Source organism: Balaenoptera ricei, chromosome 8 (assembly GCF_028023285.1).
Source record: "Balaenoptera ricei isolate mBalRic1 chromosome 8, mBalRic1.hap2, whole genome shotgun sequence".
In the NCBI taxonomy this organism is placed as follows: domain Eukaryota; kingdom Metazoa; phylum Chordata; class Mammalia; order Artiodactyla; family Balaenopteridae; genus Balaenoptera; species Balaenoptera ricei.
This window is the reverse complement of record NC_082646.1, coordinates 112,040,960-112,059,387: the sequence shown is the minus strand read 5'-3', so window position 1 is coordinate 112,059,387 and position 18,428 is coordinate 112,040,960. Positions and strand designations below refer to the sequence as shown.

The 18,428-nt window shown below is 46.0% G+C and overlaps 1 protein-coding gene across 4 annotated transcripts in view; it reads right to left on the bottom strand.

Annotated features, from left to right (window-relative positions):
• Positions 1–14,993, bottom strand: part of NAP1L4 (nucleosome assembly protein 1 like 4) — a 72,259-nt gene extending 57,266 nt beyond the window's left edge. For 3 of the 4 annotated variants that reach the window (XM_059932309.1, XM_059932310.1, XM_059932307.1), the window contains exon 1: positions 14,895–14,993. The gene's annotated coding sequence lies outside the window, so the exon portion shown is untranslated. Of the gene's footprint in view, positions 1–14,871 lie in introns of all 4 variants that reach the window. The other variant, XM_059932308.1, reaches the window with a different exon arrangement.
• Positions 14,994–18,428: the final 3,435 nt, after the last annotated feature.

The window sequence follows — 18,428 nt, the reverse complement described above, 5'->3', positions numbered from 1 at the left end:
GGTAGAGGTCCTTCCAGTGGGGGAGGAGGGAGTCTTTATGCACAGGTCTCTTCCAGTAGTTGAAGTCTCCAGGCTGTAAACTGACATCTTCATCTTCGGGGAGCACACTGTAGAAAGACTGCTCTACTACAGCACGATTATTCTCCATGGATTTTAGACCCCTGCAAATGTGAAGTATGTGCCCTTTTATTAGTTGGGTCAAAGAAAGCAGAGGCTAAATGCTTTGGCCATCCGTGACTATTTCAAAGGGTGAGAATTTATGAATCCCAAATGTAGAGCTAAGATTCAGAAGAACCAGAGCACTACTTTTGGCCAGTGTATTTGGAGGGTTTCAACTAACTTAGCCAACCAGCTCTTTACAATTACATTTGCATGAACCAGTCCTGAAGACTGATGATGATAAGCCTGATGGAAACCGTCCAGTGAAGTAGGTCCCCTGGAGTTACAGGGGCGGGAGAGGTCCTCAAGTGGGAATGATCTTTTCTACAAAGCCTTTAGCTATGGAAGAGGGAGTCACCACTCTACATGGAAACGCTTGAGTCCGACATGAAAACCGTCACTAGAGCATATTTATACCCATGAGTGGGGGCAACTGTATGAAATCCACCTGCCAGAGCGTTAGCAGTCTGGTGAGTTAAAATGTCCTGAGGCAGTGCAAACAGGCTTCCTTGGGATCAGTTTCTGACAAGTACAACAAGCAAGACAAGCGCTTTTTGTGGTCTTGCTGATGTTTCTCTATCAACATTGATTTATGAAGGTCACCATTTTCTCAGTGGATCAATGGTTTAATTCATGTACAGTGGTCAATAAGGGAAGTTTTAGATTTCTTGGCAGAACCAGCTTATTACGAGGTTCAAACCAGAGCCCCTTTTCTTCCTGGGTCCAGCAGCCAGCCTTTCAGATTTCCAGTTGTGCTTTTCTCTTTCAGAGGCTGTTATCCTCCCCTGGCTAGTTCCCTTAAATCTTTGCAGGGGGAAGAGCCTTTTGGACCATGACGAAGGTTTGGTCTATGGGTATCATATAGGAAGTGTTTTTTTGCAGAGGTATCAGTGAGGTGGTTTCCTCTGGCTTCCAGTGAATCAGACTTGCAATGCCCAGGCCCTTTAATGATAGCTAGAGCTGCCGGCAGCAGTATGATGTCCGACAGACTTTGGGCATAAGGGCCATTCTTAATTTTATCTCCACTGGGAGTAAGGAAACCCTGTTGTTTCCATAACATTCCAAAGTACTGCACCACTCTACAAAGGCATACTATCACTAAAGAGGTGTGCTGTCTTGCCTTTGACTAAAATGCATGTTTGAGTGAGGGTATACAAGCAGACCTCCAAGGTACTACAGGTTTGGTTCCAGACTACTGCAGTAAAGCGAGTATTGCAGTAAAGCAAGTCACATGAACTTTCTGGTTTCCCAGTGCATGTAAATGTTTACATTATACGGTAGTTTGTTGAGTGTGCGATATCATTATATCTTAAAGTACAATGTACATACCTTAATTTAAAAATACTTTATTGCTAAAAAATGGTAACCATCATCTGAGTCTTCAGCAAGTTGTAGTAACATCAAAGATCACTGATCACAGATCACTATAACAAATACAATAATACTGTGAGAATTACCAAAATGTCACAGACACATGAAGTGAGCAAATGCTGTTGGAGAAATGGCGCTGACCGACGCTGACACAGGGTTGTCACAGACCTTCAATTTACAAAAAACACAATATCTGCGAAGCACAACAAAATAAGGTATGCCTGTATAATTCAGCTGGTTGAGCTGAAGCAGTCAAAGTTAGGGCTGCAACCTCAATAATCTCACATACCCAGCACAAAATTTACCATTTTCGGGCTTCCCTGGTGGCGCAGTGGTTAAGAATCTGCCTGCCAATGCAGGGGACACGGGTTCGAGCCCTGGTCTGGGAAGATCCCACATGCCATGGAGCAACTAAGCCCGTGAGCCACAACTACTGAGCCTGCGCGTCTGGAGCCTGTGCTCCGCAACGGGAGAGGCCGCGACAGTGAGAGGCCCACGCACCGCGATGAAGAGTGGCCCCCGCTTGCCACAGCTGGAGAAAGCCCTCGCACAGAAATGAAGACCCAACACAGCCAAATAAATAAATAAATAAATAAATAAATTTATATAAAAAAAATTTTACCATTTTCATTTTTCAGATGAGAGCCATTAGTAAACCACGTAAGATCAGGATTCATCAAGGAGGTTTCTTGTAAATAGTCGTGAGGTGTCATCATGACACCATCAAAGTCAGAGTCATGGGGAATTTTATCAGTGGAGGAGGGAAGACAGGTTGCAGGGTTGAGACTGTTACACTGAATGGGAGTGATGCGGGCGCAGCGAGTAAGAAGATTTCAAAGGGGGTAAAATGGCTTGCTGAAAGGAGTTGAGTGTGGTGTGAACTCAAGAGAGCCTCAACGGTGTGAGGTGCAAAGATGGTAGCCTTTCCTAAGAGGGCAGCAGCAGGCATAGCTCTAAGCCATGCCATATGCTCAGGCCAAGGATCTAACTGTTGGCTGTAGTAACCCAGGGATCAGTGATAGCCCCATGTTTTCGGGTAAATATCCCGAGGGCATTCCCTTCCTTCTCATATACAATAAGGAAAAGGGTAGCTGATAATTTGGGTATTCAAGGGTCAGTGGATTTATTAAACTTTCCTTCAAAGGCTAAACGATCTTGGATATCCCAAACAATGAGATCAGGTTTGCTGTTCTTTAGAAAGGCATATAGGGCAACTTCCCTGGTGGTCCAGTGGTTAAGACTCCAGGCTCCCACTGCAGGGGGCCCGGGTTCAATCCCTGGTCGGGGAACTAAGATCCCATGTGCCGTGTGGCACAGTCAACAACAAAAGGGGGCATATGGGGGGCAGAATCATTAAAGAGAAGTTTGGAATCCAGTTGCAACAATAACCAGCTAGCCCAAGAAAACCCCGTAACTGACATTTGGTTTGGGGGTTTGGAGAGTTTAAAATGCCTCGAAGCCTATTGGGATCTAGGTGTAGTCTCTGTTCTGAGATTAAATGTCCTAGATATCAAACATGAGTTTGGACAAATTGCAATCTTTCCTTCAAGACCTTATATACCTTAATGGCTAAGATTTTTAACAGGTGAACAACGTCTTTGTGGAAATTTTGGGAGGGCGAGCAAAGAAGCAAATCATCTACATATTACAGTAAGGTGGTGCCTCCAGAAAATTCTACATCATTTAAGTCAGCCTTTAAAATCTGTCATAAGAGGAAGCTCAGTAAAGCCCTGAGGCATGACTGTCCAGGTATATTGTTGTCCTTCCCAGGTAAAGACAAAAAAATATTGACTATTTACCAACAGGAATACTAAAAAAACATACTGCCTAAGTCAACCACAGTGAAAAAGCTGCTTCCAGTAGAGATGAACACCGACAGCACGTGGGGATTACAGGTGACAGGGTGGCAAGGAATTACAATGCTGTTTATTGCCAAAGGTCCTGCACAAATCTCCCTCCTTGGCTGTTGGGTTTTTTACAGGTAAGACAGGGCTATTACAAGGACTAGTGCAAGGGACAAAGAGTCCTTGGGCCTTACAGTCTTCTATGATAGAACTTATGTCCTGGAAGACTTCTTTATTTATAGGGCATTGTACGTCTTAATAGGAGAAGCACTATGAATTCTGCCTATGTCTGTTGAGGATTCTGCCCAAAGAGTTGGGGGGAGGGGTACCTGGTTAATAGTGGGGTAAGTCCAAAGCTTGGTCTTCTTAGCTTTGCAATGTAATAAAGGCAAAAAGGGGTTTAATCTTCCTAAGTGTTGATTTGAACTGAAGGAATACTTCTCCCTTTTGAGGGAAAAAGTGGCGGCATGCTATTTCTCCAGGAAATCTCATCCTAATACATGTATGGGAGCCAAACTGCTGAGGAGAAATGGGTGTTTGTTTTGCAAAGGCCCCAGACAAAAAGGTATGGGCTGGGAAACAGGGACACGTTGCAGTGTGAGGGCCCCACTACTGGAACGTATGTAATACTGTGAGAAAGGAATTGTTTCGCTGTAGTTAGGCTGGGTGCTGACAGAGCAGCCCCTGTGCCAATTAATACTGTAAGGAATTTGTCTCTGATCTGGAGAAGAGTCTTCCCCAAGCTATTTAATGGACGGACAGGGAACAGTCCCTGTGTGCCCTCTGAGTCACACCCTTGGGGTGGGTTTGTCTGTTGGTTCTTGGAGGGTTGCAAGTGTTTGGATTTCAATTTATAGCAAGCCTTTTTCCAACGGCCAGATTCGCTTTGAGTCTCCATCTGCGGGAGTTGTCTTTCTTTTGGTGTCATCTTCTGGGGTACGAGCCAATTGAGTGGCCAAAGTGACAAGATCAGGGTAGACACTGTCTCCCATTCTATACAGGTTCTTTTGACTAACAAGGTAAGTCCTTGGTTAGGTCATTTACAAACATGGAATTAAAAGCCACCTGGGTGGATTGAGCATCTGTGGGAAGGCTGAAATTTTCCTTGAGAACAATCTGGAGCCTGCTCTAACAGCTATGGACACACACAGCAGGCTTTTGGGGGCATGCCTGAATCTTACTCCAGTCCACGGACTTGGGGAAGGCTCTAGGGATGGCTTCACGCAGGCTTTTGGCTGTACGGCCAGCCTGATCACATAAAAGGGCTGGTGGTTGGTTTTGTTTAAGCCTAAGAGATCGGACTTCCCTGGTGGCGCAGTGGTTGGGAATCCGCCTGCCAATGCAGGGGACACAGGTTCGAGCCCTGGTCCGGGAAGATCCCACATGCCGTGGAGCAACTAAGCCCGTGCACCACAACTACTGAGCCTCTGCTCCAGAGCCCGCGAGCCACGACTACTGAAGGCCGCGCACCTAGAGGCGTGCTCTGCAACAAGAGAAGCCACCGCAAGGGAGACCCAACACAGCCAAAAATAAATTAAAAAAAAAAAAGAATCTGCCTGCCAATGCAGGGGACTCGGGTTCGATTCCTGGTCTGGGAAGATCCCACATGCCACGGAGCAACTAAGCCCGTGCACCACAACTACTGAGCCTGCCATCCACAACTACTGAGCCTGTATGCTGCAACTACTGAAGCCCGCACTCTGTAACAAGAGAAGCCACCGCAATGAAAAGCGCGCACACCGCAACGGAGAGTAGCCCCCGCTCACAGCAATGAAGACCCAACACAGCCAAAAATTAATTAATTAAAAATAAATAAATAAATCAAAATTTAAATTGGGGGGTCAGGGGGAAAGCCTAAGAGATGGTTCAGGGTTTTCTCAACTGGTTGTTTTAGTCCAGTGCTGGGCTTGACTTATCTTAGACAAGCATGTGGACTGTTTGATAGAGATTGGAGGGACCAAGCTGGTAAATCAGGATTACAATACTGAATTCCTCACCAAATCTATGAGGATCCAAGTTACTCTGGGAAAGTCCTTATAGCCTTAAGCCTTTTTTTTTTTTTTTTTTTTTTTAAAGATATCCTTGATGTGGACCATTTTTAAAGTCTTCACTGAATTTGCTACAATACTGCTCCTGTCTTATGCTTTTTGGTTTTTTGGCCACGAGGCAGGTAGGATCTTAGCTCCCCGACCAGGGGTAGAACTCGTGCCCCCTCTGCATGAAGGTGAAGTCTTAACCATTGGACCACCAGGGAAGTCCCTAGCCCTAAGCTTGACCTTTGCACATGGGGTACAGGAAGTTTGCTATGGTTTAGCAGGATCCTCAGAAGGTCTAATTTTGAAAGGGAAGTTTTAAAGGGCTTGGCAGGTGAGGTTTCAGTGACAGGAAAGAAAGGAAGTTCAGAGAGAGGGGAGGGATAAGGAGGCAGCAAAGAGAGAGATACAAAGGAGATGGAGCAGTAAGGGTAGGAGGGACCTCAGCTCACACCAAGAAAGAGGCCAATGACATTTTAAAAATCCACCTTTAGCTGCTTATTTGCTTCAATTTGGAAACGGTATTTGGTAAGGAGGCAATTTTATAATCCTGAACCCATTTAGAAGCCTCCAGATAACAATTAAAATAACTACCCTATGTGGATGGTTTAATCTGGTAACCATGGTCTTCTAACTTGGTTCGGAGAAAAACAAGTCTGGGGACATCAAAGGTTCCTTGTAATGGCCGCTGGAGTTCTAAGTTATCCTTAGTAAGGCTGGTCCATTTAGTCAAAAATGTCTATGAGGAAAGATCACAATAAAACACAACAGATGGGACTTCCCTGGTGGCGCAGTGGTTAAGAGTTCACCTGCCAACGCAGGGGGCACAGGATCGATCCCTGGTCTGGGAAGATCCCACATGCCGTGGAGCAACTAAGCCCGTGTGCCACAACTACTGAGCCTGCACTCTAGAGCCCGCAAGCCCCAACTACTGAGCCCACGTGCCACAACTACTGAAGCCTGCGCGCCCTAGAGCCCGTGCTCTGTAACAAGAGAAGCCACCGCACTTCAATGAAGAGTAGCCCCTGCTCACCGCAACTAGAGAAGGCCCACGCGCAGCAACGAAGACCCAATGCAGCCCAAAATTAATTAATTAATTAAATAAAAAAACACCTCAGAGGGACTCCCCTGGTGGCGCAGTGTTTAAAACTCCGCACTCCCAATGCAGGGGGCCCAGGTTCGATCCCTGGTCAGGGAACTAGATCCCACATGCATGCCACTACTAAGAGTTCGCATGCCACAACTAAGGAGCCCGCCTGCCGCAACTAAGACCCAGTGCAACCAAATAAATATTTAAAACAAAAACACGGGCTTCCCTGGTGGTGCAGTGGTTGAGAATCTGCCTGCCAATGCAGGGGACATGGGTTCGAGCCCTGGTCTGGGAAGATCCCACATGCCGCGGAGCAACTAAGCCCGTGTGCCGCAACTACTGAGCCTGCGCGTCTGGAGCCTGTGCTCCGCAACAAGAGAGGCCACGATAGTAAGAGGCCCGCGCACCGCGATGAAGACTGGCCCCCGCTCGCCGCAACTAGAGAAAGCCCTCGCACAGAAACGAAGACCCAACACAGCCAAAAATAAATAAATAAATTTATAAAAAAAAAAAAAAAACAAAAAACAAAAACACATCAGAGTTCCCAAAGGGAGCCACCTTTAGAACATTTAGATGATTGGTATCCCATTGTTGGATTCAGAACAAAAGAGTACTCGCCAGAAGGACAATCTGTCCCTATCCAGATCCCAAATAAAGCCGGAGAGCTCAACCAAAACAAGGGAGCTTGAGATCCAAGAAGAGACTTGCCTAACCAAGCTACGGCAACTTGCGAAAGTGAAGAGCACAAAGGGCTCAAGTGTGGGTACCTTGCTCAACTGTGGGGGTTGCCGCGCCTTGGTGGGTATCGCCTTTGGATCCCACTTCTAACACCATGTAATAGCAACCTAAAAGAAAGAAGGTAAACTAAGGCAAGCTCAAGTTACCAGAAACCGAGTTTATTTGGGAATAGCAGAAGAACTGCAATTTGGGACACGTTAAACTGCAGTGAGCGACAGGTGAGCCTGAAGGTTTAGGGCAGGTTGCTTTTACAGGCAAAGAGTGCAAAAGGGGAAAATCCAGTTAGGAGCCACGCAGCAAGTTCACTGACTTGAAGATGGAGAGAGATTCTTGGCAGACACTCACTGGTTAGAGGATATGTCTCAATCTTCTGTAAAGCAGGCAATTTTGGGAAATCAGTCTCACAGTCTTCAACTTTCATCTTCCTGAGGGTGCATGCATGAGAGCTACCCGTTCATATCCTTTGGTTCCATTTTAAATTAAAATCTTTTCACATTTCAGATCCAGACCCTCTTGACCTTTCCCTACCACCACCAACCACTTCACTTCCTGCCGCCACTTCCACCTGCTCAATTCAAAATTACTGTTGCTGTTGCTGGAATAGATGACAATCAACAGCTCAGTCAGGGTCAGGATCCTGCAGTTCAGCAGCATTCCCAAGAAACCCACTGTCTAGAAGTAGAGTGTGAAAGCACTCCTTCTATTCTGTTCACTATGTAGCAGTCTCAGGGACCAAAACAGCATCTGACATAATAAATACCTGGTGAACAAATAAACACTCTATTGCAAAATAGAGGCCAAAGAGGTTCACTTTCCCACAGAATGACACCACTCCAATTTAAAAGATCCCATCAATACAATGATCCTATTTTCAGTGACATGATGACAAAGCAATTAAGTTAAACCCAACAAAACATTCTCCCCGCCCCCAAAAGGAGCTAAATCAAGGAAAGAAAAACAAACAAAATAACAATAGAGTTTAAACAATAGAAAAGAAAATACTTTGAAATCAAAACAACAACACAAACCCAGAACTCAACGTTTGAAACAAAGCACACACACTATAAACAATATGGTTTTGATTCGGGTTTGAATCCCATCTCTATCATTTCCTAGCTGTGTAACCTCGGTTTCAACATCCATAAACTAGAAAGGACCTACCTGAGAGGCTGCTGTGAAGATGGAATTAAACACAGGAAGTGCCCAGTACACGATCTACTCCAGGTCTCTCTCCACTTTTATAACCACAATATGCTTACAAATTATCCTATCTATTGCTTGATATGAAACCAACAAATCGAGTTAGTTTAAACATTGCTACCCTTATCTAAGAAAAAATAATGTAGAGTGGTGACATATCACAAACAAGCTGGAGTTCAGTTACTCAAGTTCCACACCACAATTTATTTGCTTTTGTTTAACAATCACTATCTAACAAAACTTTCTTAAAATAGAAAATTATAAGGAATTACCAAATTTGCAGATTTGAGAAATATAATCATCCATTTGTTTTAAATGTTGGCATACTGAGTTTAATATTAACTTTATGAAACCACAGTCCCAAGCCTCATCAAAAGGGTCTCTTACTTCTAAAAGGCAATCAAGTTGAAATATGAAAGGAATACCAGGCAAAAGAACATTCTAAAATTTCTAAAGAATACAGCTGTTCAGTTTCCCTTCCAGGGTCAAAAACTTTGAGCTTATAATTCTAAATCTGGATTGACATGCAAATTTCCATGATTACACAAATGAAAGTTTTGCTTTTATTTATATAAGCTACCTCACAATCCGATTTATGGATTAATTTATTTTTACCCCAAACAAAAAAATTTTCCTAAGGGAAAAAAAATTTATTTTTGTAGCAAGTTATCCAATATAACTTTAAATTCTTAATTTTTAACTGAAAACATTTAGCCTACAGTTAGAGAGTAATCCTATAATTTCAAATCGGGCCACTCTCAAGAGGCAAAGAAGGTGTAAATTGGGGAACATGGTCGCCCTTCACATAACCAAAAATTTTAATACATTTATTACCTGTCTTAAGTCAGAGGTCCTCAATATCTTCCCATGAGATAACTGAATGATTAAAATGAACTTAACAGAAACACGTTGGTTACATTTAAGACTTTAGAATTTCAATATAGGCTATAATTCTTATTACATTAGGGTGGCAGTTAAATGAACCCCACAGCATAATCACTTGGTTCACATGAAAGTCGGAGGGCTGGCGATCCCACTGCGGAGTCTGATCAGTCCCAGGGTACAGGTCCCAATCCTCCAGGAGTACCAGCCCATACTTTGGCTTAGGACACATCAGAAGGGACAAACAAGCCATTCATCTGCTCTAAGAAGGAATCAGGATATCCCCACAGGACATCCCAATGTCTCTACCCACAAAACCTGGCCACTATACAAAGCCCTAATCAGGAGATTCTTTATCCAGTCTGTCACTGCATTCCTTAGTATTGGGAGTTAATTGCGTTGGATTCAATATGCCAGCAGGTAAGTGAAAAACATATCTGAAATAAACAACCAGATAACTTATGTAAATAGCTGAAATAATGGAAAATGTCCTTGTAAATCAACAAACCCTTCAATATACTTGTAATCTCTCAGCAGTTAAAAAAAAAAAAAAAAGCATCCAGATTCTAAACTCAAACAAGTGGTCTTAGAATTATGTTCTAACTGATTTCAATCATGTGTAATGATTGATAATCTAATATATATGCACTTTTTCTTTTGCCATGATGAAAAATCTATTTTAAATATCACATATATTACATGTTTACAGATGAACTAAGATTGGCAAATAGTTAATTATTGCTGCTAAATGTTAGGTACATATGGGGGAATCACTACTTCTACATATGTTTGAAACTTTTTATTGTCATGTTTTTGAAAAAAGAATGGATGAATGATCCATCTCTGGCCTCCCACTGAAGAGTAAGTTCCATGAAGGCAGAGATCTATCTACTTGCTCAACGCAGCAGTCCCTGGGCCCAGCACAGGACTAGGCAAGAGACAGTGGCCAAGCAATCTGCTTCACCCATTCGGTCACCACTGCTGAGTGATGATCTGCTCGTGTGTCACCTGTATACAGCATGGTGGTGTCAGGGACCCTACACACACCTTAGCCGCTCCTAAGCAGGTTCTGAAGACAGAGGAAGTCACATCTGCTTAGAAGATCTAATAGCCATGAGACAACGGTGGACTGTTTTTTCAGAAGCTTGCTAGAGACCAAGCCCTCAGTTTTGAGGAAGAAAGTAAAAAAGTTTCCCTTCTTTAACCAAGACAGTATATTTTTACTCAAGGCACACTGGTGCTTCATCGCTATAGCTCCAATTTCCTCCTCCACTCTCTTGTCCTTAATTCGTTAGTATATGACTGAATGAGTCAAATATTTGAAGGTTTTTCTTTTTTTTTTTTTTTTTTCAGGCAAGGCTTTATTGGGGCCCCTGCTGCATCAGGGGGTAGCGAAAACTAGTAACAGGTTCCTGAAGGTTTTTCTTAATCCAAGGTCTTGTCACCTTGTCAGTAAGGCTTTACCCTCTCCACCCTATTTAAAACCCAAATCCTTATTCCTTCTCTCTACTCTTGTTTTCAAAAGCACCTACCACTGTCTAACTTTTTTGTCTGTCTCCCACTGTGGAAATACTTGAGGGCAAGGTCTTTTATCTGTTTTGTTCAGTGCAATAAAATACCCCAGTGCCTAGAACTGTGCCTAGCAGAGCGAAGGCATTCGTGGATGAACAGACGCCAAGCACTGAAAGCTACTTTGGATAACTGGGTAAACAAGTAACGTTTTAAATTACAATACTTTATACCCTTTGCACGTATTTAAATTGTATAGTCGATCTTTCTACCACACCACACAACTATTACACAGAAATCATCTTATCTTGTTTTTGAACAGGCTTTTTGGGATAATAATAAAATGCACGGTACATACACTAAAAAAAAAAAAGAAAGTCCCACAGACTCAGAATGGAAGCACCTTTAATAACAGCTGACAGTATACTTTTAAGAGGAAATTTAAGGCTACACAGTGAGTGGCCAAGATCAAAAGGTAAAGTTCATTAAGTGATCTTTTGTAGTTTTCTTACTACAGAAATACACTGCCTCTCCTGTTACTAAATACTCATGAAATTTAAAATGCAGTGGCAAACAGTGTAAAGCAGCCCTGCTTTCTCTGAAGAGAGCAGGGTAGAAAACCAATGGCTGTCAAACGAAAACAAACCTACGTCATCTGTTTTGAAAATTCCGTAACAGTCAAACACAAAATTCTTCACTACCCATTAATAAGGGTTGTGCTCAAGGAAAAACCTCACAATTGCAGTTTAGGAAGGCAAGTATTCACTGAACTAGGAGAAACTGTGCAAATTAAGCTAAGGCTGGAGGAAAGCAATTTCCTGCAATAATTCCGCACCAGCTACTTTCTACTTCTGAAATCATCCCAGTGGTAGAATAGTCAAACTAAGTAATATGAGCCTTTTACTTTGGATGCCTGAACACCTTTCCCTCTAAAAAACAAAAAAGCACTCCTTAGACAGCAGTCCCAGACCAATCTCCCGACACGCTCCTCAATGCTGCCTTGACTATTCAAAATGCCATCACTGGGAGCACGGGTTCTGAGCAGTAATGGTTCTTCCCTGTTTCATACTGGTTGATGGCCCTTAGGGCTTTGGGAATTTAAACCACCCTTGGCCCACAGATACTATTTATCAAAAACAAAACAAACAAAAAAAAACACAACAAACAAACAAAAAACCCCCCTGGGTTCTCCAGTGAAACTTTAGGAAGTACACAACATGAGCTTATCAGAACAGTTTTAAACCATTTTAAAACTGTGGACAATGAGCAAAAAAAGAAAAGCAACTCTGAAAATAAGTAATTCGGAGCTCTCATTATCCCACATACGCATTTACATGTGAGGTCACCTCCTCCTGATGCTAGAAGACTATCAACTACTGAAAGAAAAAACGAAAAGATTTCAATCTGAACCCTAGCTGGTCAGAGAACTGCAGATACAGGCAATTAATATGCTCTCAATATCAAGAGGCTGGTCAAAATCCTGACAGGTTAACGGAAATATTTTAACTAAAGATTCAAGAATGAATTCAGACTGTCATGTACTGATGAACACATCCCAACTCTAAGTACTCAATTTCTAAAAAATTATGAACTATCTCATACAGATTAAAATCTCTCAACTCAGAATATCATAGAAGGGTCTGATAATCTAAATGGTCAATTCACAAAACTACAACGTCTGTACACTTTTAGAGGACAACTACCCTAAAACATATGTATCCGTTCCAGAATTCAGTTTACTGAGACTATCAAGCCAAGTGATAAAATCAGCTACTGAAAAAAATTCAATCAATTTCTCCAATCTCTATTCTATATAGTATTTTCAAAAATAACGCAAAAGTCACAGAAGCATTTAGATGTTATTTTATAATACTGAGGCACAAATAACCGCAGACATTCTGAATTAGTAACATGGGTCAACCAGGAATAAAAAAAGACTGTAAATGTATGTGTAATAACAGGTATTTAAGACAGCACTACAGTGTTGAAATTATTTATATAATTATAATTGTTTTGAGAATAACTACTCTCATCATACCACGAGAAGAGGCCTCAAACTTCTGGTGAAAGTGTTCCTAAGTAAACTTGAAAAGGTCACAATTCCTATACCTATTTTATCTATAAAACTAATCCCCTTTGTCACTATAATTCTATAAGAAATTAAGTTTTGTAATGGTATTTTTATTGACCAAAAGTCTTATCTTCAATCCTTCCAAATCTCCGAATAGAATACTTTACCTTCAAAAGATGAAAGAAAAAAATTTCCTTGTCACAAAACAAAACAAAAAAAAGCAGCTAATAAATTGAGAAATTCATTTTCTGGGGTTTCTTTTTCCTGTCAACTCTTCCCTTAACAAGTTAACCACTAATAGATAACGCTCATTTTTAAGCCATCTCCCTCTACTTTAGTCACTCATTCAACCTTTTAAACATATCCCTACTCTATCACCACCTTTCTTTCTCGGAAGGTCATTTTACATTTGCGTGTCATTTATCCCTCTAGCTATTGTTAATCACCGTCCGAAATCATTTCCAGATTCTACTATGGGAAGCATTTAGCATTCTGTGGAATCACAGAATTCTGAGCTGGAAATGATCAACCAGCATCAATGATGCTCGAAAACTAGACTTCAGTGAGGCTCAGTGCAATAATTAAAACAATTTCTTACTAAAACTTTTCATCCCTTCTACAGAAACAGTAAAGCTGGGCAAAATTAAAAGTGCCTGCATTTTAATCCAAGTTATGTCACCTTGCACACACCACTTTACTTAAACCTTCCAGGGCCTCAAGTTTCCTGAGTGGTTAAACGGGAAAACAACAGTGCTTATCGCATAAGTTATTAGACTATTATGAAATAAGTCAACACAGGCAGAGATTATCGGAGTCCCTGGTGTGTAGGACAGCTATTAATCACTTAGAGATACAGTTACTTCTACAAGAAAGCAGTAACTTTTGAAAAGACAACTTTTAAGTTCAACAACTCACTCTGAGAATTTTCACAAGCCTATTTTTATACTTTACAGCGACATGCAAGTAAAACAGAGGGGGCATGTGAACCAAAGCCCTGCTGGCAGGTGAGTGCAGGAGCATCCCCGCCAGGAACCCGACACAGCCTTCTTCGGGGCCCAAAGGCTTCTTGCAGGACTCGGCTTAGATAGACCGGGGGTAACTGCGGACGGTGGGAAGTCTGATCACTAGCAGAAAGCATTCGGAAAACACAGGATCGGGGGGCAGGCGGGAGGAGGGGAGTGGCCCAGCAGTCAGGTAGAAACACACCGATGTGACTGCTGTCACCACCTCCGGACTAAGACGCGCAGGGCAACGTCCCATCCGTGACACTCACAGACTTTTCGGACGGCCGCACTTCCCCGGCCGCAGGATGACGTTAAGCAGTAAAGTAGCGCACACTCGGCGGCCACCCTGCCGGGCACTCCGGGCCCGTCCGGCTCCCGGCGCGTCCGTTACCGGCTGCGGGCGCACGTCGCCGCCCGTCCCCGACAACACCCAGGACCACACAAGGTCCTGGTGTCGCCCCGGCACACGCGGCAGCCTCACCCACCCGCCGGACGCGGGACTGGAGCCCGCTGCAGCCGCGGCTAACGGTCACTCAGCCCTGGGAAGGCTCCGGTTCCGAAAACAAAAGGCCCCTGGGCGGCTCCGCGTTCGCCCGGGTCCTCGCGGCCCGACCCGTGGCCTTAACCTTCCCGGGGACGCAGCGGAGCCGGCGGGCGGGAGCCGCGCGGGAACAAAGCTCTCCTGACCTTCAGGCCGCCGCGGGAGGGGCGGAGCGCGACACCTGCTGCCGCCGCCCGGGCCCCGCCCGGCTCCCCGCGGGCCCCGGTCCCACCCGCGTCGCCCGCTCCCGCCCGCCTGCTCCCCGCCGCCGCTCCGGGCGCTCCGGGCGCTCCGGGCCCGGCCCCGCCCCTGCCGCCGCGGCCTCCCGAGATGGCGGCCCCGGGCCTTCTCCGCGGCTCCCACCACTCCGGCCCCGGCCCCGGCCCCGGCCCCGGCCCCCGCCCCGCCGGCCGCCACTAACGCCGTTACCCGGCCGAGCCTCGCGTCCGCACCTCACTCCTCCTGCGGCAGTGGCGGCAGCCGTCTGGGTTTCGCTCGCTCCGGGACTGCGCCGCCGTGGCCGCCAACAACGCCGCCTCCCATTGGCTGAGTCCCCTGGCCCCGCCCTCCGCGAGCAAAGCGGGCTACGATTGGGAGAGCGCGGCGCAAGTCAACTACGCTTCGGCGCCGCCGGTGACGGCCAATCGGAGGCCGCCCAGGAGGCGCCGCGCTGAGCGGGGCCGAGACCCGCGGGCCGGATGCAAATAGGGATGTGTGACGTCAGCGTGGCGCGCGCCCGCGTTCCTTCCGCCCCTTTAAGGGGCGGGGGCGCGCGGAGGTCACGTGGGGGGCGCCTGCTGCAGCCTATTCCCGTGTTCTCTTCGGGTGCATCTCTTTTCCGGCCCCACACTCATCCCGGTCTGCGCAGCCCATTCCCCATCCCAACCGCCCACCCCGACCGCTCACCCCAGCTCGGGCGCAGTCCACCCCCCGGCCTGTGCAGCCCCCCTTCCCCAGCCCCCCGTGGGACTGGGCGCTGTCTCGGGGCCCACCCACCTCCCGCGACCCCTGCCTACCTCCCCCCAATTGAGTTCCAGCCCCAGGGACGCGCGCGCTGACCCCGCCGACCTCCGCGACCCCATGGCCCGGGCTTACCCCCTCAAATCCCCGGGCTCGTGCTGCCTGCTGGCCTTGGCGCGTGGGGTCCCCTCTTCCTCCCCCACCCTATCCCGCGCACTCACGGGCTCTCCCGGGGCAGCGCCCAGGCCCGCGTCCCCAGCATCTCAGCCCGGCTCGGGCCTAGCAGACCCACCGGCCAGAAGGAAGCGCCGGGCCGCTGGGGCTGGGGTACCGACCCCGGCCTCCCCACGTTACAGTTCCTGGAAAAGCGTTAATCTGAAAACCGCTTGAGTAAGACGACAGTTCGGTGGAAACCCACATCCGCCAGGCCCGGGCTTCTGAGAGTCTGTGTTTCTGGGCGCTATCTTCCGTTGAGGGGTCTTTGATTATTTTTGTCCGTTTCTTCAGAAACTGTCCTTTCTTTGAGCGGGGTCGCTTCTGAAACCCGTTCTAACTTTTCAGCAAGTTTGAAGGGGGCGGGGGGAGGAGTTTGAAAGCATCCAGAGGCTCCTGTTGGAGGGGCTGTTAAGGACGTAACGTCAGCTAACCAGCTGCAGGGTGGCCAGCGGGTGCCCCGGTTTAACCCACATGGCGGGGACCAGCCTCTGCCCCGCATCTGTACTGAGAGGGCGTGTGTGAGATCCCTGCTTGCCTTACTTGGATTTTCTGACTTTTCTGTAGTGACCTTGTTTTGCTTTTGCTGAGGACGGGGCAGAGCTGGGGGAGGAGGCATAAACTACGAAAGAAAGGAGCACCAGCGTTTTCAAGTTTGGAGGTCTGTCCTCCTCCTGTTTAATAAAGGCTCATATCCACGAGGCCACTGTATCTGGCCCTGCCCGGATGTTCGAGGTTGGAGCAGGTGGTGCACGGCACCAGCGCCAGGTGGCCACTGGGCCTGGCCCTTGGTGGAACGGCTGTAGTGGAGCGGCCTTTCCCCGGGTCACTTTAGTGAGTTGGTGGGAAGGTGGGCGACATTGTCCACAGCCTTTCTGTCTGCAACAGAACTGAGAATGCTGTTTTAATTTCCTGTGGTTGCCACAACAAAGGGACACAAGCCGTGGGGCTTAGAAAGTACAACAGCATTGTGTTTTCTCACCTTTCTAGAGGCTGGAAGGCAGAAATCATAGGCGTTTACAGGGCTGGGCTCCCTTCAAAGTCTCCAGGGGAGGGTCCTTCCTGCCTCTTTCAGCTTCTGGGAACTCTGGGCTGTCTTGGGCTTGTGGCTGCATCACATGGCCGCCTTCTCTGTGTCTCTGTGGGTCCTTCCCCCCCCCCCCCCCCCGCCACACCGCGCCGGTCAAGCCACAGCAGGAGTTTAATTGCTAAAGGATTGATGAAGTGACATTTTCCAATAAGGGAGACGAAGATCATTTTATATATATTTTTTAAATTATTGGCTGCGTTGGGTCTTCATTGCTGCGCGTGGGCTTTCTCTAGTTGCGGTGAGCGGGGGCTACTCTTCTTTGCGGTGCGTGGACTTCTCATTGCGGTGGCTTCTCTTGTTGCGGAGCTCGGGCTCTAGGCACGCGGGCTTAGTTGCTCCGCAACGTGTGGGATCTTCCGGGCCCAGGGATTGAACCCGTGTCCCCTGTATTGTCAGGCGGAGTCTCAACCACTGCACCACCAGGGAAGTCCCTGTATATCATTTTGAAAAATATTATAAAATCAGAATTACATTCAGGGCTCATGGGAAAGAATCGAGAAGTATTATCAGGAATCTTTTAAAAAGCGCAAAATATTTAACATGTGACCAAACAGCTCAAAATATCCCTACTCAAGTTCAGAAATACAATTATGTATTAGGAAAACATTACTCTCATTTTAGCCCGTTATAACAGGGTTAGTTGTTAATTAGTCCTGTGCTCCAAAAATGAATATCTGAAACACTAATTACTATGCTTACAAGCTAAGCGAAGGAGTTTGTTTTGACATATGAAATCAAAAAATGGAAAGAATTACAAAGGAGGCAACTTATTAGTTACTGACACACTTCACTGCATTTGTGTCTAAAGATTCAAATATTACTTCTGCATTAGGGTCCCTGGGTAACTTTTCATTGACTTTTGAGACCCTGGGTAATTTTACATGAAACTTTTTTTTTTTTTTTTTTTAATAAATTTATTTACTTATTTATTTTTTTGGCTGCGTTGGGTCTTCGTTGCTGCACGCGGGCTTTCTCTAGTTGCAGTGAGCAGGGGCTACTCTTCCTTGCCGTGCACTGGCTCCTCACTACGGTGGCTTCTCGTTGCAGAGCACAGGCTCTAGGTGCACGGGCCTCAGTAGTTGTGGCACACAGGCTCAGTAGTTGTGGCTCGAGGGATCTAGAGCGCAGGCTCAGTAGTTGTGGCACACAGGCTTAGTTGCTCTGCGGCATGTGGGATCTTCCCAGACCAGGGCTCGAACCCGTGTGCCCTGCATTGGCAGGCAGATTCTTAACCACTGTGCCACCAGGGAAGCCCGAAACTTTTTTTTTAACAACTGTTTTTATTTAGGACTTTTTAGTCCAAGGAGTTTTCGGTTCTAAGATGTAAACCTAAATTGCCACTGTCACCACTGAAATAATGAAGGGAAGATGAGATGTATGAATATGGCATAGAGTCTATAGGAGGTAACAGATGAATCCATAGAAGCAGGTGAAGTGGTTTTCTCAAGGCCACGTTACTCTAGAAGCAAAACTGCCATTAGCTGAGTCTATTCCATTTGAAAAGTAAGTCATGACTCTGAATCTAAAGGATTCCCTGTGCTGACTTTTTTTGCCATTATTCTAGTAATTACCTTGCAAATATTTTCTGTATGCATAGACTTTAATTTTAAACTACATGAGGGACTTCCCTGGCGGTCCAGTGGTTAAGACTCTGCACTTCCTCTACAGGGCGCACGGGTTCGATCCCTGGTTGGGGAACTAAGATCCCACATGCCTCACAGCA